Source organism: Narcine bancroftii, chromosome 1, assembly GCF_036971445.1.
Source record: "Narcine bancroftii isolate sNarBan1 chromosome 1, sNarBan1.hap1, whole genome shotgun sequence".
In the NCBI taxonomy this organism is placed as follows: Eukaryota; Metazoa; Chordata; class Chondrichthyes; order Torpediniformes; family Narcinidae; genus Narcine; species Narcine bancroftii.
The window spans coordinates 22,145,667-22,169,985 of record NC_091469.1 but is presented as its reverse complement, the minus strand read 5'-3'; the positions used below and the strand labels follow the sequence as shown (position 1 = coordinate 22,169,985).

At 42.0% G+C, this 24,319-nt stretch overlaps 1 long non-coding RNA gene across 1 annotated transcript; it reads right to left on the bottom strand.

The window, feature by feature from the left end:
* Window positions 1-3,219: 3,219 nt before the first annotated feature.
* On the bottom strand, window positions 3,220-8,461 carry LOC138764191 (uncharacterized). Its single transcript, XR_011358066.1, has 3 exons — window positions 8,272-8,461; window positions 7,099-7,372; window positions 3,220-3,714 (listed from the first exon to the last, which is right to left on the bottom strand). It is a non-coding gene; the product is annotated as an uncharacterized lncRNA (long non-coding RNA).
* Window positions 8,462-24,319: the final 15,858 nt, after the last annotated feature.

Below are 24,319 nucleotides of genomic sequence, written 5' to 3'. Positions count from 1 at the left end.
ACACACAAAGATCAGCGTGTACAGAGCCGCTGTCATACCCATGCTGCTGTTCGGCTCCGAATCATGGGTCCTCTACTGGCATCACCTACGGCTCCTAGAACGCTTCCATCAGCACTGTCTCCACTCCATCCTCAACATTCATTGGAGTGACTTCATCACCAACATCGAAGTACACGAGCTGGCAGAGTCCGCAAGCATCGAATCCACGCTGCTGAAGACCCAACTGCGCTGGGTGGGTCACGTCTCCAGAATGGAGGAACATCGTCTTCCCAAGATCGTGTTATATGGCGAGCTCTCCACTGGCCACCGAGACAGAGTTGCACCAAAGAAGAGGTACAAGGACTGTTTAAAGAAATCTCTTGGTGCCTGCCACATTGACCACTGCCAGTGGGCTGATATCGCCTCCAACCGTGCATCTTGGTGCCTCACAGTTCGGCGGGGATCAACCTCCTTTGAAGAAGACCGCAGAGCCCACCTCACTGACAAAAGACAAAGGAGGAAAAACCCAACACCCAACCCCAACCAACCAATTTTCCCTTGCAACCACTGCAACCATGCCTGCCTGTCCTGCATCGGACTTGTCAGTCACCAACGAGCCTGCAGCAGACGTGGACATACCCCTCCATAAATCTTCGTCTGCGAAGCCAAGCCAAAGAAAAAGAAGAAGAATTATGGAAGATAAGTCTGAGCCTCGGGCTGAGATTGTAAATAGGTGGTTATTAGGAAATGAAAAAGGATCAAGAATGCATGGATAGGGATAAATTGTTTTTGGACAAATATGTACAAAAAAATTGATTCCCTTGAATATCAGAGTGGTTTGCTTTGTAAGAAGCCAAAAGAGTTGGGAAAGATCATAAATTTTTTTTATCAGTATTCATTGAGGAAACAGGCACAGGGTCATGGAAGTAAGGAAAATGAGCAGCAAGGTCGTGGAACCTTGACAGATTAAAGAGGAGGAAGTGCTTGCAAGTAAGGGAGGATAAATACCAAGGGCCTGACAAGATATTTCCTTGGAACTTGAGGGAGGCTAGTGTAGAAATTACAGGGGCTCTGGCAGAAATATTTAAAATGCTTTTAGCCACGGGTGTGGTACCAAAGGATTGGAGGGTCGTTCATGTTGTTCAAAAAAGGCTCCAAAAGTAACCATGGAAATTATAGGCTGGTGATCCTGATGTCAGTAGTAGGTAAATTATTGGAAGGCGTTCTAAGAGATCAGATATACTGTGGCACTTGCAGGAGCTATAAGAAATTACTGCCGCCACACCGAAGGTCGTTAACGACTGTTTTTATTTAAATTCAGCACACCCCTTTAAGGGCAGCATAAGCTCAGTCACCTGGTGCATTGCGACGTCATAATCGCTGCCCAGGGTACGCGCTGGAAGGGATACTGGAGTCAGAGAGAAACCTCTGACGATGCCATTTCTCCATGGTTGCCCTGCTACGTGGTGATACTAGCGGGGCCGGTTCACCATGAGGATGTGCGAGGTCTCCAGCTCGAGGATATCCAGCTTCCTGACTCCGCTCAGCCGCTGCTCTGCGACACCTCCACCAGCTCACCGTGCCTGGTAGTCCCACAGGAGTGGAGGGCAAGTGTCGTCAGCTCTATCATCAATCTCGCCCACCCCTCAGTAAAAGCTACCATGCGTATGGTGGCGCAGCGATTCATCTAGCATGGTCTCAAGAAGGAGATGGCAGCGCTAACCCGCAACTGCATCAGGTGCCAGATGTCTAAAGTCTACAGGCACATGCAAGCCCCTGTTCAACATTTCGACTCAGCAACGCGGAGGTTCCAGCATATCCATGTGGATGTCGTGGGCCCCTTGCCGGTGTCCAGGGAGTCGCGGTACCTGTTTACCATAGTGGACAGAGCAACCAGGTGGCCAGAAGCTATCCCGGTCTGTGAGGTGTCAGCGGAGATGTGTGCTAGAGCCCTGGTCAGCCAGTGGATTGCTCATTTCGGAGTGCTGGCGCACATCTCGAGCGACAGAGGTCCCCAATTTACCTCTGCACTATGGTTGCAGTTGGAAAGGTTTTTAGGGGTAACACTGCACCACACCACGGCCTACCACCCACAGTCTAACGGGGTGGTAGAGAGGTTCCACCGACACCTTAAGTCCGCTCTGATGGCAAGATTTTCCAGCCCCGACTGGGTGGACAAGTTGCCCTGGGTTCTCCTTGGGATTAGGACAGCATCCAAGGAGGACGTGCAAGCCGCGTTATATACGAAATGCATTATGCACGAATATTTATGGTAACTACGAAAAAGATATCAATAAGATAGAAAAAGTTCAGAGAAAATTTACTAGGATGACGTCAGGACTTGAGTAATTGAGTTACAGGGAAAGATTAAACAGGTTAGGACTTTATTCCCTGGAGCATAGAAGAATGAGGGGAGATTTGATAAAGTTATTTAAAATTATGAGGGGATAGACAGAGATAGGCTTTTTTCCACTAGGGAAGGTGAGATACAAACCAGAGGACATGGGTTAAGAGTGAAAGGGGAAATGCTTAGGGAGACCATGAGGAACTTCTTCATACAGAGTGGTGGGAGTGTGGAATAAGCTTCCAGCTGAAGTGATGAATGCTAGCTCAATTTTAACATTTAAGAAGAATTTGGACAGGTACATGGATGGGAGAGGTATGGAGAGCTATGGACTGGGTTTAGGTCAGTGGGACTAGATTAAAAAAAAAGGTTCAGCACAGACGAGAAGGGTTTTCTGTGCTGTAGTGTTCTATGGTTCTAGTAGGTTAATTGGTCTCTAAATTGTCCCTGATATATGATTGAGTGGTAGAATCTGAGGGGAGTTGTAGAGAATATGGAAAGAATAAAACAAAAGATAATGAGATTAATGTGAAGTTAATGCTAAACAGTGGTTGATGATTGGAGTGGAATCAGTGAACATTGAGGTTAAAGGGTGCAGATATAACACCTACTCACACGCGATCAAAAGCCTTCATGTCCCTTAATTAACAGCCCTGTTAACACGTTTCACAATTTCAACAGTCCCTGGAAGTAATCTCCTCAAGCTGTTCTCTGTTTTGAGAAGCTTGTTCACATTCCGCTGAAGAATAGTGCTGCTGAGCACAATTTAAGCCTAGAACAATTTCAAGACAGTGGAGTACAGGGTGAGCAATGGACGGAAGCTGTGTGGTCTCTATCAATCACTCACAGCAGCCAAAAGCCAATTCAAACACCGTGTCAGAATTCCTGCTGCACCATATTTATTTTCTGTATCATGTCAGGGTTGATCCTGACCTAAGGGTGTTGCTCCACTCTTTGGTTTCTGATACAGTTGAAAGATTGTAAATGCTGAATCCACAGAAATTCTTTCCAGTCTTGGTTTGCTTTTAGTGAGGCACGCTGCCAAAACAGTTCAATTAGTCAGCCAATCAGAGGTAGAGGATCAAAACAAGTTGCTTTGGCATGTCACTGTTTGAAGGTAATCAGGGTAAGTGTAGAATCTATTATAAGCCATCTGGGCGGCACAGGTTAGCATAGAGGTTAGTGCAATGCTGTTACGGAGCCAGTGATTGGGCTTCAAATCCCATGCTGTCTGTAAGGAGTTTGTACTTTCTCCCCGTGTCTGTGTGTGTTTTCCCAGGGGACTCCGATTTCCTCCAACCCTTCAAAAACGTACCGGGATTGTCGGTCAATTGGGTGTAATTAGGCAGACAAGCTCGTGGGCTGAAAGGGCCTGGTACCTTGCTATATGTCTAAATTTAAAAAAAAATTATAAAGTCAGAGCCCATTCATGCATAAATTCTTCTCATCTGTATTTGCTAAGTAAATATACAGTTTGATTGGAGAATTTGGGGAGAGGATCAATGAAATTCTAGATCAAGTTACTATTAATATTGTGGAGGTATTTCATAATGTAAAGGCAAATGAGTGTGTCTGATGAGATGTCTGCTATGGGAGCTAGTTCTCTTTAGTTAGGTCTTCTTACATGACTAATCTTCTTACTTGTTTACTTTTATAATGCAGGGTCCAGACCATTAACGGGTAAAGGTAAAGGTTTCATTATTGTCATGTAATACTGCATTTAGAAATGTAACATACATGAAATTCCTTAACTTTGTCTACCCTAAGGAAGACAGCGAGTCACTACTTTGTCCAGCGCCCCTCACAGAAATGAAGCCCCTGAAAGAAACGAACTCATGATCCCTGGTTTACAAGACCAGTGCTCTAACCATTGAGTAAGGGCTGACTTCACTATCAAATCATTAATTCATCCTAACTCATGGTACATAACTTTTGAGTGAGTTTGCTCTGAAAATGGACAGTGAATGGCCCAAACATTTCCTTCCTTGTTGGAATCCACATTACTTCAACACTTATTGTCCGCAATAATGGATTTTTTGTGCTTGAGCAGGAAAGCAAAGTAATCCCAAGTTTCCTGTCAGCTTTGCAAAATAATCCTGATAAATACCAATTCTGGTCTTCACAACCAAGCTATTCGAAGCCTAGCAATTTTCATAGATTAGCAGAAATTCCCTCTCTTTGAGTGGCAGGGCCCAAATGGCCTTTACCCTTTCCTATGATTGGACTAAAGATATCAAAAATATATTATAGTGCCAAACAGCCACAAAATTTAACTTCTTTGGCCTGGATGAGCTGGTTACCTTCCCACCTCAGGATCAGCTTCCTCTGGACACTTCTTTGGGGAGTACAGGAATGAGCTGATACACAGTACAAGTCATTACTCTCCTCAGGTAATGAATAGTCTCCATTTTACAGATATCCATGTCAATTTTGTCGGCAAGGCAAAAAATACACAAAAATCACTCGTTATTGTAACCATATTAACCATATTATGCTGACTCCACTGTGAAGTTCTGATTTCTGTCTCACTTCCTTCCCTGAACCATGGAATGCCACAGCACAGAAAAAGGCTCTTCAGCCCATCTGGTCAATGCCAAACTTTTATTCTGTCTAGTCCCATTGGCCAGTACCTTCCATACCCCTCCCATCCATATACCTATCCAAATTATTCTTAAATATTGAAATCAAACCTATGTCCACCACCTCTTCTGGCACCTTGTACCACATATTCACCACCCTCTGAGGGAAGAAGTTACTTTAATGTCCCCCTTAAACATTTCACCTTTCACCCTTAACCCATGTCCTTTTGTTCCAGTCTCATTCAACCTCAATGGAAAAAAGCCTGCTTGTATTTACCCTATGTATATTCCTTATAATTTTGTATACCTTTCAAATCTCTCCTCATTCTCCAACACTCCAGGGAATAAAGTCCGAACCTATTCAACCTTTTCCTACAATTCAGTTCCTCAAGTACCAGTAACAGCCATGTAAATCTTCTCTACCTTCTTTCAATCTTATTGATATCATTCCTGTAAGTAGGTGACCAAAACAATACATGATAGATCAAATTATGTCTTACCAATGTCTTATATAATTTCAACATAACTTCACAACTCCTGTGCTCAATGCTTTGCTTTATGAAGGCTAATGTTCCTAAAGCTCTCTTTACAATCCTATCTACCTGTGATTGCCACTTTCAATGAATTATGTTTCTGTATTCCTAGACTTCTCTGTTCTACTGCACTTCTCAGCTCCCTACCATTTACAATATAAGTGGTTTGTCCACAAAACTTCGGAAAATTAAAACCAACACATCAACTATCTCAGTTGATACATTCTTTAAAACCTAAGGCTTCTTCTTTCAATACTCTTCAATAGAGAGAGAGGGGAAACGAGTAAGAATGAATGTTTGTATGCATTTCGTATTTTTAAACTTAATATTATGGGAGCATGTCCATTTGTAGGGATGTCCACAAGTCAGGTGTTTGTAATCCAGGGATGGCCCGTACTGTTAAGGAAAAGCCATTCTGTGCTGTACCAGTGTGGGAGGAGTGTATTATATATCTCCATGGACACCAAACAGTGACGGATTAACTACCACCTGGGCCCTAGGCTGAGCTTTAGTAAGGCCCCCCCTGCAGGGGCTTAGCCAGGTTTTAACGATAGGGGAGCGAGAGCACATCAAAAGGTGGCATAACCACAGTTGTGCATGTGCACACACGTATTGTACTCAGCGCACGTGAGTGTGCACGTGAGCGTGCACACACACACACACACACACACACACACACACACACACACACACTCTCACACACTCTCACACACTCTCTCTCTCTCTCTCTCTCTCTCTCTCTCTCTCTCTTAAATTGGCAGCCAGGCCAGGCAACCTTTGCTTCTGCTAACCACAAAGTAATAGAAAAAGCTCTGCACTGTGTGTGCGTGCGTGCGTGCGTGTGTCTGTGTGTGTGCGTGTGTGTGCACACGTGTGTGTGCATGCACGTGTGTGTGTCTGTGTGTGTGTACGCGTGTGTGTGCATGTGTGTGTGCATGTGTGCGTGTGTTTGTGCGCGTTTGTGTGCGCGTGCGTGCATGCGCGTGCATGCGTGTGTGTCCTTCAAATTGGTCATGGGGAGAAGAGAGACTTTCTGATCTTTCCTGTCTATCACTTGATGGTGCTGAAAATGGTGCTTGTGAAGCCAAGGTTCACAGAGCAGATTGGTACCACCTCGACCCACTCCCCCCCAGTGCCACCGCCCCAAGCAGGATGACAGAGCATTGGGACGGAGAGGGAAGGGAGAGAGTGAAGCATACAGCCACTCCCTGCACACAGGCAGGCTCTGTATTTAATTGATCACATCCCATTCAAATAGAATGGAATGGGTCGCCAATAATTTCAACTATTGAAGTGATGACTTCATTTAAGATTAGCTATTTTTTAATAAAATAACACACTTTTTACATTTTAAATAATTTTATAATGAAAATGCACTCCATTCTTTATTTCACTATATCCCCAGTGTAAAAATAACCCCTTTTTGATTAAAGTTATTTTAATATTTGATTTAAAATGATAGGGATTGGCCTACTACTGCATACACAGTAGTAGTACGGGACGAGGGTGTTGGGAGGCCGAGGAGAGGGTTCAAAGTCGGACGGTGAATGGAGCTCCCAACGCCCAACTCTGAACCCTCCTCTCGGCCTATCTGAACTGTGGGACACAATTTACTTACATTAAGTTTTTTTATTTAAAATAATATGTGTATTATTTTACTTACAGCTCTTGGCTCTTGGGTTCTCCATCTCTGATTTACTGTTTGAACATCAAATTTTTTTCATGCCTTGTGTTCACGTGATTCATGCCTGTGTAGCATGCGATCCATGCCAGCTAATAGCCCAGTTAGCAGGGAGCACTCACAAGGAGATGGCAGGGAAGATCAGTGGTGCCAGTTTTTGAACAAACGTGCTCAGGGGCAGCACACTGGTGGGACTGGAGGATGCCACTGGGTGATTGACTGAGAGGCCACCTTACTGGACACTTTTACACAGCCTCTAAGAAACAGAAAATGTTAGGAAATTTTCTGCTCTGTTGGCAGTGTTAAAATTTCGTCATGGAATTTATTTGCTAAATTCCATCCTGTAATTTTTCCACCAAACCCCTACACATTTTTATGGAGCAGCTGCAGTCTAAATTGACCACAGCCACTCCATAAGAAACTGGGCTAATGAATATGATGTTCCCCCTACGACAAACTCAGCAACACAGGAAGGCAGTGACCACTCTGGAGGTAAGTATGCAAATTTTTAATGGAATTTTTCTTCTATTTCTGTGTAAAAATCATTACTGAGGTGGCCTCTCAGCCCCACCAGAGTGCCACTAATTACTTAACTGCCTCCAGGTGCTCTGGGTCAGCTGCATTAATTCAACTCCCACCCCCGAATCAACCTCCACCTTCCCACCGAACTATTAGACTTTTAATGTCTCTCTGACCGAATTGGATGTTAAAAATCTAATGGTTTGGTGCGAAGGTGGAGGATTGCACACACTGCAGTGGGAAATCTTCATACTGCCGTTGCCAGCTCCTGGAAACAACCGTGTGTGTCACCCCAGCAACAGCATGATGGTGACTCTGGCCCACCCACAGTCACTGGCTTCACCCGCGCAGACCCGCAGTAAGCGTGAAACGATAAACCGAACCAGGCTACCCTTTACTGAGTAGGCCCTCCAGGCCCCTGGGGTTCAGCCTACTCAGTCTAATAATTAATCTGTCACTGATCTGCACTATAACAGGGTTGAAGAATCGAGAAAATCCCCATTGCTTTATGCACCTTTGTGTACTTCAGAGCAGTGTATTACTGTAATTTTTGCCACAAAAATTTAGAGAAGTTTGACATATTTATAGATATTCTATCAAACTTCTACAGAAACATTTGTGAAAAATTATACTGACTCATTGCATCACAGCTGGGTTTGGTAATTTGAGTGTTCAAGAATGCAGAAGGCTGTAGAAGATAGCAAACATAGCCAGGTCCATCTTAGGCTCTGACCTCCCATTCACGGAAGACATTTACTGGTATGTGAAGTTCTGTACTGCCCCAAGAAGGATAGCAGTGAAAACAAGCACCTCAAGAACAGTTTCTTTCCAACAGCCATCAGACTCTTGAACCTCGCCATGGTTCATTACTCATAGACTACTCTGACATCATAAAGGACTGCTTGCAGTATTGTGAGCCACTTTTTTTGCACAAGAATTACTGTGAATATTGATATGAATCTTACATATTTAATATATATTTTCATTTAATTCAATTAGTTTACTATTATGGATTTTTGTTCAAGTACTTGTTTGGCTGCAGCAAGTAAGAATTTCAGTACATATGCACATTGTCATACTATGTGTATGACAATAAATTTATCATTGTTGATATTAACTCTAGTTAATATTTTATCTGAGAAATACAGTTTACTTTTAAGTGAAGCTGTTGGATTTTGATGCTATTCATACAGTACACATTCAGAAGAGCTTCCCTGGAAAGGTAGTTGCTATTCAGTGGCACTCAAACATTCCTTGAGAATAACTCCTTACACATTCCATATATCACAGTCTCCTTTTAAAGAGTCATTGCTGAACATTTCTGCTGATGCATATTAGTGGTATACGATTTACTATTAAAAATGAAAATTTTAGATGCAGGGCTTGTTTTTTTGCATAGTTTTTTTAAATCCATTATTAATGAACTAGGAATTACAGAGATGGGCTGTGGTAACAATATTTTATTTGCAGATGTTTAATTGAATATAAATTCAGCTTTAGATTACATGTAAATAATAGCTGTAAAAATTCAGGTTATTTTGATTACAGTAATAAAAGCAATCTTCAAAGGTACTCTATAATGAAGACATGTCTGACGGTTTGCTGTAACAACAATGGCAAAGCACCATTAAAATGTCATTAATTCATATTTGACATTTCACTCGTGTTCCCAAATAATCCCAACAATTATGAATATTTGAAAGACTAAATCATTGAGCTAAATAATTTCATACAAATTATCAGGTTTATTCATCACTAATTCTTTCTTTTGTCTCCACCCCTTTCCTATGTCTACAACAAAGGCAATTCCATTGAAAGTTTGTGTGGATTCATTTGTGAAAACAAAGCAACTCTAATGCAATCACCAATAAATAAATCTTGGCACTGAAGCAATTAAAACATTGTAATTGCAACTTTGTATTTCAACCTGTTTTAGACTTTATCTTGTTGTCATGAGTCCTGAGATTCAATGAAAATCTTATCCAATTATTGCAAAAATGTCATCATTCTCCAGCGCCTTTTTGGATTTAAATGTTCACAAAAAACTTGGTTAATCATTAAAGATTACTCAAGACAATAGTCAAACTGGGTCTTCAGCATTTTGAGATGGCAGGTGAATCATATTCACTCACAGCAGCTTCCTGCCATTTCAGGAGTCACCCAGTCCCTCAATGGTTAGATGTTAAGATTGGGAATGCAACTTCACAACATCCAACTTCTTTACACTACTTTTGATGTGATTAGACCAACCAGCAAGTTTTACTGAGGGAGGTGTAGGGGGTGGGGGGTGTGCAGGGAAAGGGGTGTCAAAAGTCCCAGTAGAGATATCTGCTGATGACCATCCTCTTGAATCAAAAATTTGTGGGTTCAGGTCTCTCTTCAGAACCATGCACTCAAATAGCTTGGCTGATGTTCCCAGTGCAAGGCTGAGGGAATAGTACAGTGTTAGAGGAGCTGTCTCCTGGATGAAATATTAAACTTTAGCATGCGTTGAAGTGGGCCAAAATATTCAATATTTGGTAAATTTCTCCCTACAATTCCTATTTAATTATTTTTTAGTTTAAAGCAAAATTTACCATGCAAAAAAAAAGCCCTGGATCTAACATTGTTCTTGATCATCTGAAGAGTTGTCTTCAAGGCCCTGGCTCAATATATATCCCTCAATCAATGTCATTATTGACAGATGTTCTGATAATTCTTACAATAATTTTTACAAGAGCTTGCTCTCCTCATACTGGCTGCCTACACAGCTCCTATGAATGGGAAAATGAAGGCAACAAAGTGATGAAAATCAAAAGAACTTCATTTTCTGGAAACATGAAATAAAACCAAGAAATGCTGGAACACTCAGGAAGTCAGTTAGCAGTTACAGAGCTAATGTTTCAGGTCAAATCCCTTTTGATTTTGCAGACTGATATGATTTGCATGAGTTTGTGGCTGCAGAAAAGCAAAACTATCCAGCTGATGCAATACCTCCCCACTCCCTACCTTCTAGGGACTAAGGCAGTCTTTCCAGGTGAAGCAATAATTCACCTGAAATTCTTCCAAACAAGTGTATTGCCTGCAGGTTTCACAGTGTGGTCTCTGCTACACCAGAGAAACCAAACGTAGATTTTCAGAAGCTTAACAAAGCCAAGCGCCTGATGATTTGTTTGTGGGAAATAGATGAGCCTGGGACATCCGCCTGGGGCAGATTCTGGCCTGCGCTGCATTTTATAAAGAGAGGGGTTTCTTGATGCACTGACTGACAAAGGCAAATAAATATTCCCACAACTGTGACCAGTGGAAAGATGAGATAAGAACAGAAACTGTGAGTAACATTTGTGGAGAGAGAAGCAGAATTAGTGTTTCAGGTCAATAACTTTTTATTTAAAGCATGGTGAGAGTTTGGATCCATGGTCACTTGATATCCCTGAAGGGATTTTCTTTTGCCTCTCTTTCTTTTAATGGTGAGGTGAGGGGACCGAGACCTAGAGGAGCAAATCTGTAGGGAGATCGTAGATATTTGTGATAAGCACAGGGTTGTAATTATGGGAGATTTTAATTTTCCACATATAGATTGGGAAACACATTCTGTGAAAGGAATGGATGGGTTAGAGTTTGTGAAATGTGTGCAAGATAGTTTTTTACAACAATATGTAGAGGTGCCGACCAGAGAAGGAGCAGTGTTAGATCTACTGTTGGCAAATGGGATGCGTCAAGTGATGGAGGTTAGTGTTGGCGAGCACTTCGGGTCCAGTGATCATAATGCCATCAGCTTCAATGTCATTATGGAAAGAGAGAAATCAGGGCCAAGGATTGAGGTTTTTGATTGGGGAAAAGCTAGATTTGAGGAGATGCGAAAGGACTTGCAGGGTGTGCATTGGGACAATTTGTTTTATGGGCAGGATGTAGTAGAGAGATGGAAGTCTTTTAAAGATCAGATTTTGAGAGTGCAAAAGCTTTATGTTCCTGTTAGGTTAAAAGGAGGGGCAAAAGGTTTGAGAGAGCCGTGGTTTTCAAGGAATATTGGAAACTTGGTTCGAAGAAAAAGGGAGGCGTACATTAGATATAAGAAGCATGGAGTTAAGGAGATGTTTGAAAGATACATTGAATGTAAGAGGAATCTTAAGAGAGGAATTAGGAAAGCTAAAAGAAGGTACGAGAAAACTATGGCAAGCAGGGTGAAAACTAATCCAAAAGAGTTCTACAAATATGTTAATGGTAAGAGGAAAGCTAGAGACAAAATTGGTCCCTTAGAAAATCAGAGTGGAAAACTGTGTGTGGAACCTAGAGAAATGGGGGAGATATTGAACAGTTTCTTTTCTTCGGTATTCACTAAGGAGAAGGATATTGGGAGATGTGGGATAAAAAAAGCAAATTGGGTAAATATGGGGAATATAGAGATTACAAAAGGTGTAGTTTTAAGGCTTTTGAAGAATATAAAGGTGGATAAGTCTCCGGGACCAGACGGGATCTTCCCCAGGACATTGAGAGGAGTGAAGGAGGAAATAGCAGAGGCTCTGGCGGTAATTTTTCAAATGTCATTAGATATGGGTATAGTGCCGGAGGATTGGCGCATTGCGCATGTGGTTCCGTTATTTAAAAAGTGTTCAAGGAGGAAGCCTGGCAACTATCGGCCTGTAAGTTTGACGTCTGTGGTAGGTAAATTAATGGAGAAAATTCTTAGAGATAGTACTTATAAACATCTGGATAGACAGGGTCTGATCAGGAGCACTCAACATGGATTTGTGGGAGGAAGGTCATGTTTGACCAATCTGATTGAATTTTTTGAAGAGGTGACTAGGAATGTGGATGAGGGTAGCGCAGTGGATGTTGTCTATATGGACTTCAGTAAGGCCTTCGATAAGGTACCACATGGAAGGTTAGTTAGGAAGGTGCAGTCTTTAGGTATAAATTTTGAGATAGTCAAATAGATTGAACATTGGCTGAAAGGGAGAGGCCAGAGAGTGGTAGTGAATAATTGTCTGTCAGGTTGGAGGCCGGTGACCAGTGGTGTGCCTCAAGGATCTGTATTGGGCCCATTGTTGTTCGTTATATACATTAATGATCTAGATGATGGGGTGGTGAATTGGATTAGTAAATATGCAGACGATACTAAGATAGGTGGAATAGTGGATAATGAAGAAGGTTTTCAAGGATTGCAGAGGGATTTGGGCTGCTTAGAAAAGTGGGCTGAAAAATGGCAGATGGAATTTAATGCTGATAAGTGTGAGGTGCTTCATTTTGGTAAGAAGAATCAGAATAGGACATATGTGGTAAATGGGAGAGCATTGAGAAATACAGAAGAGCAGAAAGATTTAGGAGTGACGGTACATCGTTCCCTGAAGGTAGAAACTCACGTGAATAGGGTGGTGAAGAAGGCTTTTAGTATGCTGGCCTTTATCAATCATTGCATGGAATATAGGAGTTGGGAGGTGATGTTGAGATTGTATAAGACGTTGGTGCAGCCTAATTTGGAGTTCTGTGTGCAGTTCTGGTCGCCTAATTATAGGAAGGATATAAACAGAGTGGAGAGAGTGCAGAGAAGGTTTACCAGAATGTTGCCTGGGTTTAAGCATCTGGAGTATGGGGAGAGATTGGACAGATTGGGTCTTTATTCTTTGGAGCGTAGAAGGTTGAGAGGGGATTTGATAGAAGTATTTAAGATTATGAAAGGGATAGACAGAATGGATGTGGATAGACTATTTCCGTTAAGAGGAGGAAAGTTTAAAACAAGAGGACATGAGTTAAGAATTAAGGGGCAGAGGTTTAGAGGTAACATGAGGGGGAACTTCTTTACTCAGAGAGTGGTAGCTGTGTGGAATGATCTTCCGGGAGAAATAGTGGCGGCGGAGTCAATTGTATTATTTAAGAAAAGGTTGGACAGGTATATGGATGAGAAGAAGATGGAGGGTTATGGGCATTGTGCAGGGAGGTGGGATTAGAAAGGGGTGTTTGGTTCGGTGCGGACTAGAAGGGCCTAATGGCCTGTTTCCGTGCTGTAATTGTTATGTTATGTTATGTTATATGCTGGCTAGGGGCACCCTTTACGGCAAGCAAACATTACACATTTTATGTATTTATGTAGATGATAATGAAGGAATCTCGCCTGAAGGGTTGAGCAATCCTTAGCAAGTTTTAACAGGCATCTAGAAGAGTATTTAGTGCCCTGTAACATGCAAGACCATGGACCCAAAATTGGAAAATGGGATTGGCCTTCATATGTCAATCTTGGTCAACAGTGAGTCAATAGGCTGAATTACCTCATTCTGGTCCATACATTTCAATGATTCTACAATGATATAACTACTCTGATGAAGGTCAATTCATCTGAAACTTTATCTTCATATCCTGCCTAACGTGCTCAGTATTTCCAGAACTTTCTGTGAAAAAGCACCCAATATTATTCCCGATTTAATGATGAATTTGAAATTCAAATTTCAACAATTTAAACCAGAAAATATTGTTGAAGTCACTCTCTATTGAATAACATTTTTGTCAAGTTATTAATGCATGAATATTTATATAGAGATATCAAAATGTTTTTTCATCGTAGAAACAGGCCCTTTGGCCCAACTTGTCTAAGTTGACCAAGTTGTCTACCTAAGCTAGTCCCATTTCCTTGAGTTCAGCCACTATTTCTTTCAACTAAATAGGAGCTCAAGTAGGTAAAGCCTAAAGAACAGAAACCAGAACCGTTGATTCCCTGGGCCCCCTGAATAGTCATGGTCAAGGTGAGGAGGACACTATCCAAGGCGAACCCACACATACCTGGCTGCCTGGGTACTGAAGGACTGAGCAGACCAATTGATGGAAGTCTTCATGGACATCTTCAGTACCTCACTTGTTCCCAGATGGTTTAAGACAGCCACCATCATCCTGGCACCCAAGAGGGTGACAATAACAGGCCTCAATGGCTACCACCTTGTGGCATTGACCTCCACCATTATGAAATGCTTCAAGCGTCTGATGATGGAACTCATCAACGCACACCTCCCAGAGATGCTGGACCCATTTCAATTTGCCTTTAGAAGAAACCTTTCCACAGACAATGATATAGCCTTGGCCCTTCATTTTGTCATGATCCAGCTGGAGAACAACACCTCAAATGCCAGGCTGCTGTTCACTGACTTCAACTCGGCATTTAATATGATAATTCCCTGGAGGCTGTGGAGAAGCTGTCCTCGGTGGGACTCAACACCTCTCTCTGTTACTGGATTCTGGACTTTCTAACAGAAAGATCAGTCTGTCCAGGTTGGTAGTAAACATCAAGGACCATCATGCTGAACACTGGTACACTACAGGGCTGTGTGTTCAGCCAGCTCCTGATCATGCTACTGCAGCGCCAGATCCAGTCCAATGGTATCGTTTGCAGATGACACAACAGCAGTTGGTCTCATCATTAACAATGAGCTGTACTACAGAGAAGAGGTGGAAAATCTCATGAAATGATGCAAGAGTAACAACTCAAGTCTCAACATGGACAAGATGAAGGAAATGGTTGTGAACTTCAGGAGGTCCAGGAATAACCACCCTCCACTATATATGAACAACTTTGCAGTGGAGAGAGTGGAGGGCACCACGTTCCTTGGAGTTCACTTAAGTAGTGACCTATCATAGACACACAATATCTCCTCACTCGTCAGGAAGGTGCAACAGTGACTGCACTTCCTGAGAAGATTGAAATGGGCAAAGCTATCAGCCACCATTATGCCAACCTCTACAGGAGCTCTATTGAAAGCATCCTGGCTGGCTGCATCACAGTGTGGTACGGTTGCTGCAGAAGAATGGATCCACTGGGATCGCCTTCAGTAGAAGGCATGCAAAATCATTGAAGACAGTTTCCACCCTGCACACAGCATCTTTCAGTTGCTTCTTTCAGGGAAGAGATACAGGAGTATCTGAGCCAGCACCACCAGGCTAAGGAAAAAGTTCTTCCCACGGGCAATGGGAATGCTAAAGGACCAAAGGAACTGCTCACATTAATGGCCCCAGACCATCACATTTCCGAAAGAATGTTTATTTATTTGTATATATGAATATAGGAATACAAATTGTGCTGCATACAGTATGTATTGTTTGTCTAAATGTGTGTTACGTCTGGTTATTTGTCTGTATGTTTTGCACCGGGGATCAGAGAATGTTGTTTCGTCGGGTTACACTTGTGCAATTGGATGACAATAAACTTGATTTGACTTGATGGTATAAAGCAGGAAATAAATAAGAATGGTTTGTGATAGCATGGAGGTTAGATGACAAAGAGACATTAAATTAAGAAAAAGAATGACAAAAAGAAATAGGGTTAGATTGCTACAGGAAATAGTTATAAAACATGCAGTTAAATAACACGAGAACAGTGGTTATTCGGTAAAACTGATGAACTACAAATTAAGCCACTCTGTGGAGAGCAGCCATTCTCAACCTTTATTGGCTTAAGAGTTCCCTTAGGATCCTGCTCAAAGTTTATAGGCCCCATTCCATGTAAAGCATTCACATTTAGCTGGTTTCTTATGTACTTCTCTCCTACCAACTACATTTAAAAAATTGGAAATATTTTATGGTTTTGTCCATGTCCTCTTCTTAAATGTGCTGTAGCCCCCAGGGGGAGCCATAGGGGCCCCGTTGAGAATGGCTGGTATACAGTGTACATGTAGAACATGACTGCATGTTTATAATTACATATTATCAAAGGTGAGAATTTTACATTTAGCTGAGGAGTTAACACATTCTCAGACATAATTAATTAATTTCATAATCTGAGGTAATAGCTGATATTTAGTTTGTGAGCAATACACACAGAGGAGGATCTGCAAGCAGCAAGCAATAACAATTTTAATTTACAAGAGTCTAATTTTCAGAAAGGTCTTGAGGCTTTTAAAAGTATTATGATTCAACATGTCTGACATCTTACCAATGAATAATATATGTTCAATGGAACACATTTTTATCACTGAGATTCATTGATTATTTTGAGAGTCAGAAATGTTAGTTAAAAAACTTTTGGATGAGAGAGGTTTGGACCCCTGCTCAGGTGAATGCACGGAGCCTACAAAATTTAGAAAGATCTCAGTGGTTAATGGTGAGGCCAAAAGAAAACTCTATATAGGTGAGTGAAAGAAGACTGGATACTCATACAATCAGTGCAGATTATTTGGGGGGAAGGGGTAGAGCGTAGGGTAGGTGATCAAAGGCAAAAGCCAGGGCAGCTAACACGTGAAATGTAAGGATTGGAGGAAACTGGCAGTGAGACTAGGGTAGAGTGGTGCTGTGGGATCCGGTGGTGAGTGGTGCAGGCAGGTGGTCAGCTGTGGTGAGGATGTGGCAACCCGTGGACAACAGAGACTGCTGATGCTGGAAGGGAGCAAAAATCAATCTGCTGGAGGAACTCAGTGGTTGAGCAGCATCGGTGAGAGAAAAAGAACAGTTTTGGGTCAGAACCCTTTATTTGGCAACCCGTTGTTGGATTGTAGCCACTAACGGATTGATGTGTTTTGAATGTGGGGTTAGGAGAAGAAATTGTGTTCTGGGTTCATGTTCAATAGTTATTTTTAAGGATCGCTTGTTAAACAGACTATCCAAGTGATCTTAATCTGGGTAACCCATTTTTTGTGGGAGTTGGACAAAATGTAAGTGCACTTCACAAGTTCTACACCTATTTCAGGCATGGGAACCAGTCTGATTTCTATTAAACTTTGTGTTCCACTCCTTAGCAACTTGCTGAAAACGAATCTGATTGCTCACAGGCCCTGACTCATATTTGATCCACATTGAACTCGTGAGAACATGCAAACAGCAATTCCAAAATGAATTTTTGCTGCCTCCATCATCCAACTTCACTTCTGTGTCTATTCATCTGTCTTTGTTACTTCTGAGCTTGTCCATTCCAAGACCATGGTAACGGAAAACTCTTCTGTCCCCATTTTCCCATTGCATCTGTGCTGGCTGACCCAAGAAGCTCTCAATTAAATGGAACCTCATCATTCTTAATTTTGTTTTCAAAACTCATGCTCTCATTCCTTATTATTTCTGTAACCTTCTCCAACCCTACAATCCTCTGAGATCTCTGTGCTCATCCAGTTCTAACTTCTTGGTCAACCCAACACTTTTGGCTGTGCCTTCAACTTCAAAGCTCTTGAACATCTCCACCTCTCTCTTATTTTGAAATGTGTTAAGGACTATTTCTTGACCCAAGTATTTGGCCACATTCACTAACATAATTTTACGTGATTGAATTTTGTTGGTAACACATATTTGAAACACCTGGTGATTTTATGCAACATTATTAATACAATATCAGTGGAATCCATTATTATCAAGAGAACTGGTGCCACCCTTCCAGTTCACAGGGAACATGCTTCCTGACCTGCAGTTTGAAGATGTAGTAGTGAGAAACATGGTTTGCATTGCTAAAGAAAAAGAGCTCACTTCAGTAATGCACTAAGCTTGTCTGAGTCATTAGAGTGATCAATTTTGTATTACCAAGCTGACTAAATATATGAACCCACAGAGAGTGTGATACAACTGAGAGCACTCAGTCATAGTACTGTTGCAGAGGCTGATCTTGACTACAGAGACATAGAGAGAGATTTAAGGCACAGATTGAAAGGTTCTTGATTAGCCAGGGCATTAAAGTTTATGGGGAGATGACTGGGCAGTGGGGCTGAGTGGAAAAATGATACAGCTCATGATTGAATAGCAGGGCAGACTCAATGGGTTGAATAGTCTATTTTTGCTCCTACATCTTATGGCCCTTCGATCCATATCAATCTCAGAAACAAGTTTTACACAAATCCTACCAGCTACTCATATTTGCATTCACTCCCCCAAAGATTCTAGCGCTAATCAAACTTTTGTGGTGATATACAGTCATCAATTTACCTGCATTGCGGTCACAGAGACAATGTGCCAACTTCACACAGACGGCATGAGGTCAGTTACTTGTTGGAGCTGTGAAGCAGCAGCTCCACCAACTGTGCATCTGACCACCTGGGGAGGGCACAATGGCACAGCAGAGAGCCTCAACAGCTCAAGCCACCTGGTTCTTCATTCGTGAGCTCAAGTGTTGTCTGTATGGAGTTTGCATGTTCGGCTTGCAAGTATGTTAGTTACCCCCATCTCACCAGGTGATTTGATTTCCTTCCACATCCTTTAGTATGGGTAAGATGTGAAACAAATTAGTGGTTAGCGCAAACGCTACTACCAGCAGCAGCAACACTAATTGGATCCGGCACTGTCTGTAAGGAGTTTGGATGTTCTTTCTGTAACTGCATGGGTTTCCTCTCAGTGCTCCTCTTTCCTCCCACCCTCCAAAATGTATATCAGTTAATTGGAGAATTTGGGAAAGGGGGATGACAGACTCCTGGGTCAGAAGGGGCTGTTACTGTCAAAATTACAAATTAAAGGGGAAGCTCATAGGCATCTATAAGAATTTGGGAGGGCAACAGAGAAATTAAGAAGAGGGGGAAATATGAGAATGAGATTTATCTTTTGGATACCTGTGTGGATTTCTTGCCTTCTTCCACAGGAAGGATCACATTAAACTGAAAAGGCTGCATAAAGTACTCTCCAGTGTGATACTGGGTTTGAAGGGTTTTGACTGGGTAGGCTGGGGTTTTATTCCCTGCAGAGTAGGAGGCTTAGGGCTGACCTATAGAGATATGTAAAATCATGAGGGTCATAAAAGTAAGTTGAATGGTGGCAGCCCTTTCCCCAGGGCAGGGGAATCTATAACCAGAGGGTGTAGATTTAAAGTGAGAGGGGATAAATATAAATGGGACCTGAGCAGCAACTTTTAAACCCAGAGTGTGGTGGGAATATGGGACAAGCTGCCAGAGGAAGTGATAGAGATGGGTATGATAACAACATTTAAAATACATTTACCTCGAAAGGGATATAGGCTAAATTTATGTTTACATTTAAAGTGGTATGGGCCAAAAGTAAGACATGGTTGGAAGTCAGTCTCTTTGAGGACAGGTGAGTTGCCTTATATTTTTACTTGATGTTAACACACAAGGCAAATTAGCCTAGTGACATACATGGGTGAATGCTGGAGAGGAGTATTCAAAGCATGCTCCACATAAAAGAAGCTGTTGAAAGTTACCCTGGTCAATGCAGCTGCTGAGAGTTTAGCTTTGCTGGATCCTATGCTTGCAGTTGCTGTCATCACTTCCTGACTGTCACTCAACTTATGGATATGAACATATTTTTGGCTGCTTGATAAAACTGTAATTGTAGGCCTTTCTGTCAAAATCCACATATTTACTTTTGTGTATGTATCTGAATATTGGTGCAATAGCATGAGAATACTGCCTCTCTCCCTTTTGCCTTTTGGTTTCAAAGCAGTTACTCTGCAACAATCAAACATTTGCTTGTCCAGAATCAAAGGATTTTTGGACTATTAGAACCAATACCCCTTTTATATCATCAGTCACTTATTTTAGGATTTTAAAATACAAATCATCTGAGCCAGGAGACTTAACAGCCTTTGACTAATATTTGCCTAATATTATTTCTCATGACAATGGTAGTTAATTTCTCCTTGGCATTGTTCAGTATATTCAGTTGCTTATGTCACCCTCTTCCTTCCAAACCCTTTATCTAATTTGATTTGATTGACAACCTGGGGCACTGGGATTTGCCTGACTTACCAGCTTTTCACAAGTGTGGATAACCATTGATTGGGTTCATGGACCCACAAAAGTTTCATTAAGAACTCGCATCTTTTCATCAACAGGAGATGTTTGCAGTCCCTTGATCTGCTGCATTTTTTAGGATCATGTTTCTGGGAAGCACACATATTCCTTTATCCTGAGGTTAGCAGAGTGGGACATTTCCAGTAGCCAGTACTGCTGGAGAGAGAGAGATCCTGGGGGAGCAAGGGCTCCCCTTCATTTCACTGGATCTTCACACAGTGCACTGTTTGAGCAGTCGGTGAGTGGAGGTACAACAAGAGCCATACAAGCTCTAGAACAGTAGGGGAAAATATTAGACTCTACAAAATGTGACATACAAAGCAGATAAGACATCCCTGATGTGCTTCAAAATCCAAAAAAATATAAGCAGCAGGAGGGATGATGAGCCTATGTGGTGAAGCTCTTTCATTCTCTGCCCAAGATGTTGCAGCTAACTTAGTATATTTGGCACAATATTTGAGAGATTTTTAGATGTTAAAGGAAGTTAGAATTAATGCAGGAAAGTGGGACTGAGGCAAAGGATTAGCCAGGGTCTTAATGAACATCAGAACAGGCTAAATGGCCTCAGCCTTCTTTCATTTATAATGTTGCTGTGACCAGCCATGGCTATAACAATGGTGCTAGTCATAGTGTGCTGACAGCAATGTCACCACTAACACACCTGCAGAATGAATGACTTAGCAACTAAATGCTGGGGAAAATATTCCTTGTTAGTTTAAGTTCTCACTGTGGACAGAGGAACGTGTCTGAGCAACCGACGTCAGTTCTGAACCTGCCTAGTCAGTTTACCTACCGTCATTGGAGTGTCCTTCAATCACCAGGAAGGGCAACAAACTTGCTCCTTGTTAAACTGAGGTTGTATCCTCGTGATGTGATTTTTGGCGGTGCAGGTGGAAATGGATGATACATGAATTAGGTATTTAGCACCAGGTGATAGATGTTATTAGGTGTACATCTCACATCTAGAGCAGGTTGGAGAAGCTACCCTGGAATTAGCTCGGCTAATTTTTCAATGGTGCATTTTCCCCAGAAATGATCATCAGTGATCTACACCGGGTTATGTGAATAATGTGTGATTAGAACTTAAAAGCAAGCACAAGAGTAATACATTTCTGGGCTAGCTTTTAAAATAAATAATTAAACTGAAAATTTGTTTTTGCCTGGACTTTGTAAGTATTCTCCTCTTTCATTATTTACTTGACAAAGCAGGTGGTGGTCCATGCCAATGAATAGATTTTGATGTGATGCTTTGGCCCTCCCATTTATCAGTCAGATGCCGCCTTTTGCAATATCTGAGATTTGCCCATAAACTTGCACATGATGCAAATGAATGTGAATCAAAATGATGACATCCAGATGATTTCAAACCACTGTTATTGGCAAAGTCTTCCCTTTCTAATTGCAGAACATTTGGAGCTTGAGCTCTTCATCAAGGTATGATGAACTGTAGGCAGTTGCCCGAATAAAATGGTGGTGGGTGGGGCAGAATGAGGAGAGGTGGCTCAATGCTAAGTATTGCCACATAATACTGTGGTCCCGCTCTAACTGTAGTGCACACCTTACCAACAAACTCCTCCAACCATATCCAAAGTTCATGACCTGTCAGGACCAAGGAGCAGAGAGAGCATACTGTAGTAAATTGTCGGCTTTTAAAATGTAATCTGGGGAGTCTGGCCAGGTAAGAGATTTAAAGCAGCCAATGGTCATCAGTGAGTAATCTAAAGGGGCCAATGGTCAGCTGTGCACTAATGGGTGGACAAAGTCCTACCTTGATTGGTAGGTGATGCGACTTCTGACTAAATTCCAGCCAGAAAGTCATGTGATCCTCCACAATTTACATTCCCATTAAGTTCCAGATGGAGAGGCCATATGACCCTCCTTAATCCAGACAATCCTTCTAAATCTTTCCCTCTCTGACTCTGGCCAAGTCAGATTCTTCACAATCTCATATCTTTACAATCTGAGATCAACATATGACCAGGAGCTGCCCTTCTGATCCCTTATCTTCTCACCAACAAGACCTGCCCACCTGTACCGACTTCATTCAAGCCTTTGTTATCTCTCGCCTGAAGTGCTCCATTGCATTCCTGGCTGATTTGATGTTAGAGTTGAATTAAATTGTTTATTGTCACATGTATTAAAGTTCTATGCAAAGGCTTTGTTTTATGTACTATCCAGGCAAGGTAATTTAAACTAAAGTACAACAGGTAGTGCATTAATAAAACAAAGGTGCAGGGTATAGTTAATACACAAATGTGCTGGAGAAACTCAGCAGGTCCCACAGCGTCAATAGGAGGCAGAGGTAAATCACAACCGGTGTCGTGTTACTTGGACATAGTGAAGAGAATGTTGAAGAGTACAGTGAAGGCAGTGCAAGGCCATTATCTTTTACTAATGAGAGATCCAATTAAAAGTTTGATAACAACAGGAAAGAAACTTGAATTCAGAGGTTTGTGCTTCCAAACTCATGTACCTTCTGCCTGCCTGAAGTGTGGAGAAGAGAGTAGGACTGAGGTGGAATGGGTCCTTTACTATTTGGCAGCTTTCCCACGATAATGGAAGGGACAAGTGGAGTTGATGGAACGCAAGTGGTTTGCATGAAGCCCTGCTTTTTTATCATCTTTGTTTTCCCTCACCCAACCTAATTTTCTGCCTTCCTGTGTCTCAATATTAAAATTTACACCATGAGTTTAACCTTTTCTATCGCCTCGCCCCACCCTCCTTCATACCTTCAGTCTTCTGAGATCCCTGTGCACCAATGGTGACTAAACCTTCTGTGTAGATCTTAAGCTCAGGAATTCCTCTCTCAAAACTTCTTTGCCTCAGTCTTCGTCAGTACCTCCAATCTATCTCTTTTCAGTCACTCTAATATCTTATCATCGTTTTCTTTGACTGTCAGTTTTTGTTCGATTATTCTATCCTGACGTACTTAGACAACTGGATCTACAACTGAATCCTTGACTTTCTCAATGGAAGACCACAGTCAGTACGAATTGGAAACAATGTCTCCTCCTCAATGATTATCAACACAGGCCCACCCCAAGGATGTGAGCTTACTCCACTGCTCTACTCATTATACACCCATGATTGTGTGGCCAGGCACAATTCCAATGCCATCTACAAGTTTGCTGATGACACCACAGTTGTCGACAGAATCACAAATAGCAATGAGGATGCGTCCAGGAGGGATATAGATCAGCTCATTGAATGGTGTAACAACAACAACCTTGCGCTCAATGTCAGCAAAACCAAGGAGCTGATTGTGGACTTCAGGAGGAAGTCAGGGGAACACGACCCTGTCCTCATTGAGGGCTCAGTAGTGGAGATGGTCAAGAACTTCAAATTCCTGGGTGTCAACATCTCCGAGGATCTGTCCTGGAACCTCCATATTGATGCAATCACAAAGAAGGCTCACCAGCGGCTATACTTTGAGAGGTGTCTGAGGAGATTTGATATCTCACTGAAGACTCTCGTAAACTTCTACCAATGTACCATGGAGAGCATTCTAGCTGGTTGCATCACTCCCTGGTATGAAGGCACCAACTGTCAGGACAAGAATAAACTCCAGAGTGTTGTTAACTTGGCCTGTGACATCACAGGCACCAGACTTCACTCCATTGAGGACATCAACATGAGACTGTCTTTAAAAAAGTAGCCTCTATCCTCAAAGGCCCCCACTTCTCAGGCCATCCCATCTTCACTCTTCTACCATCAGGGAAAAGGCACAGGAGCCTAAAGACGAGCACTCAGTGGCACAAGGACAGCTTCTTCCCCACTACCGTCAGATTCCTGAATAATCAATGAACCAAAGATACTGCCTTACTTTTTTTGCACAATTATTGTTATTATTTTTTAAAGTAATAACTCATAAAGTTATAATATGAATGTTTGCTCTATGATGCTACTGCAAAACACTGAATGTCATGACTTGTTCATGACAATAAATCCTGATGCTCATCCTCATCCTGATCCTGTAGGCCATTAAATGTTCGATCTAAACCCAATTCTCT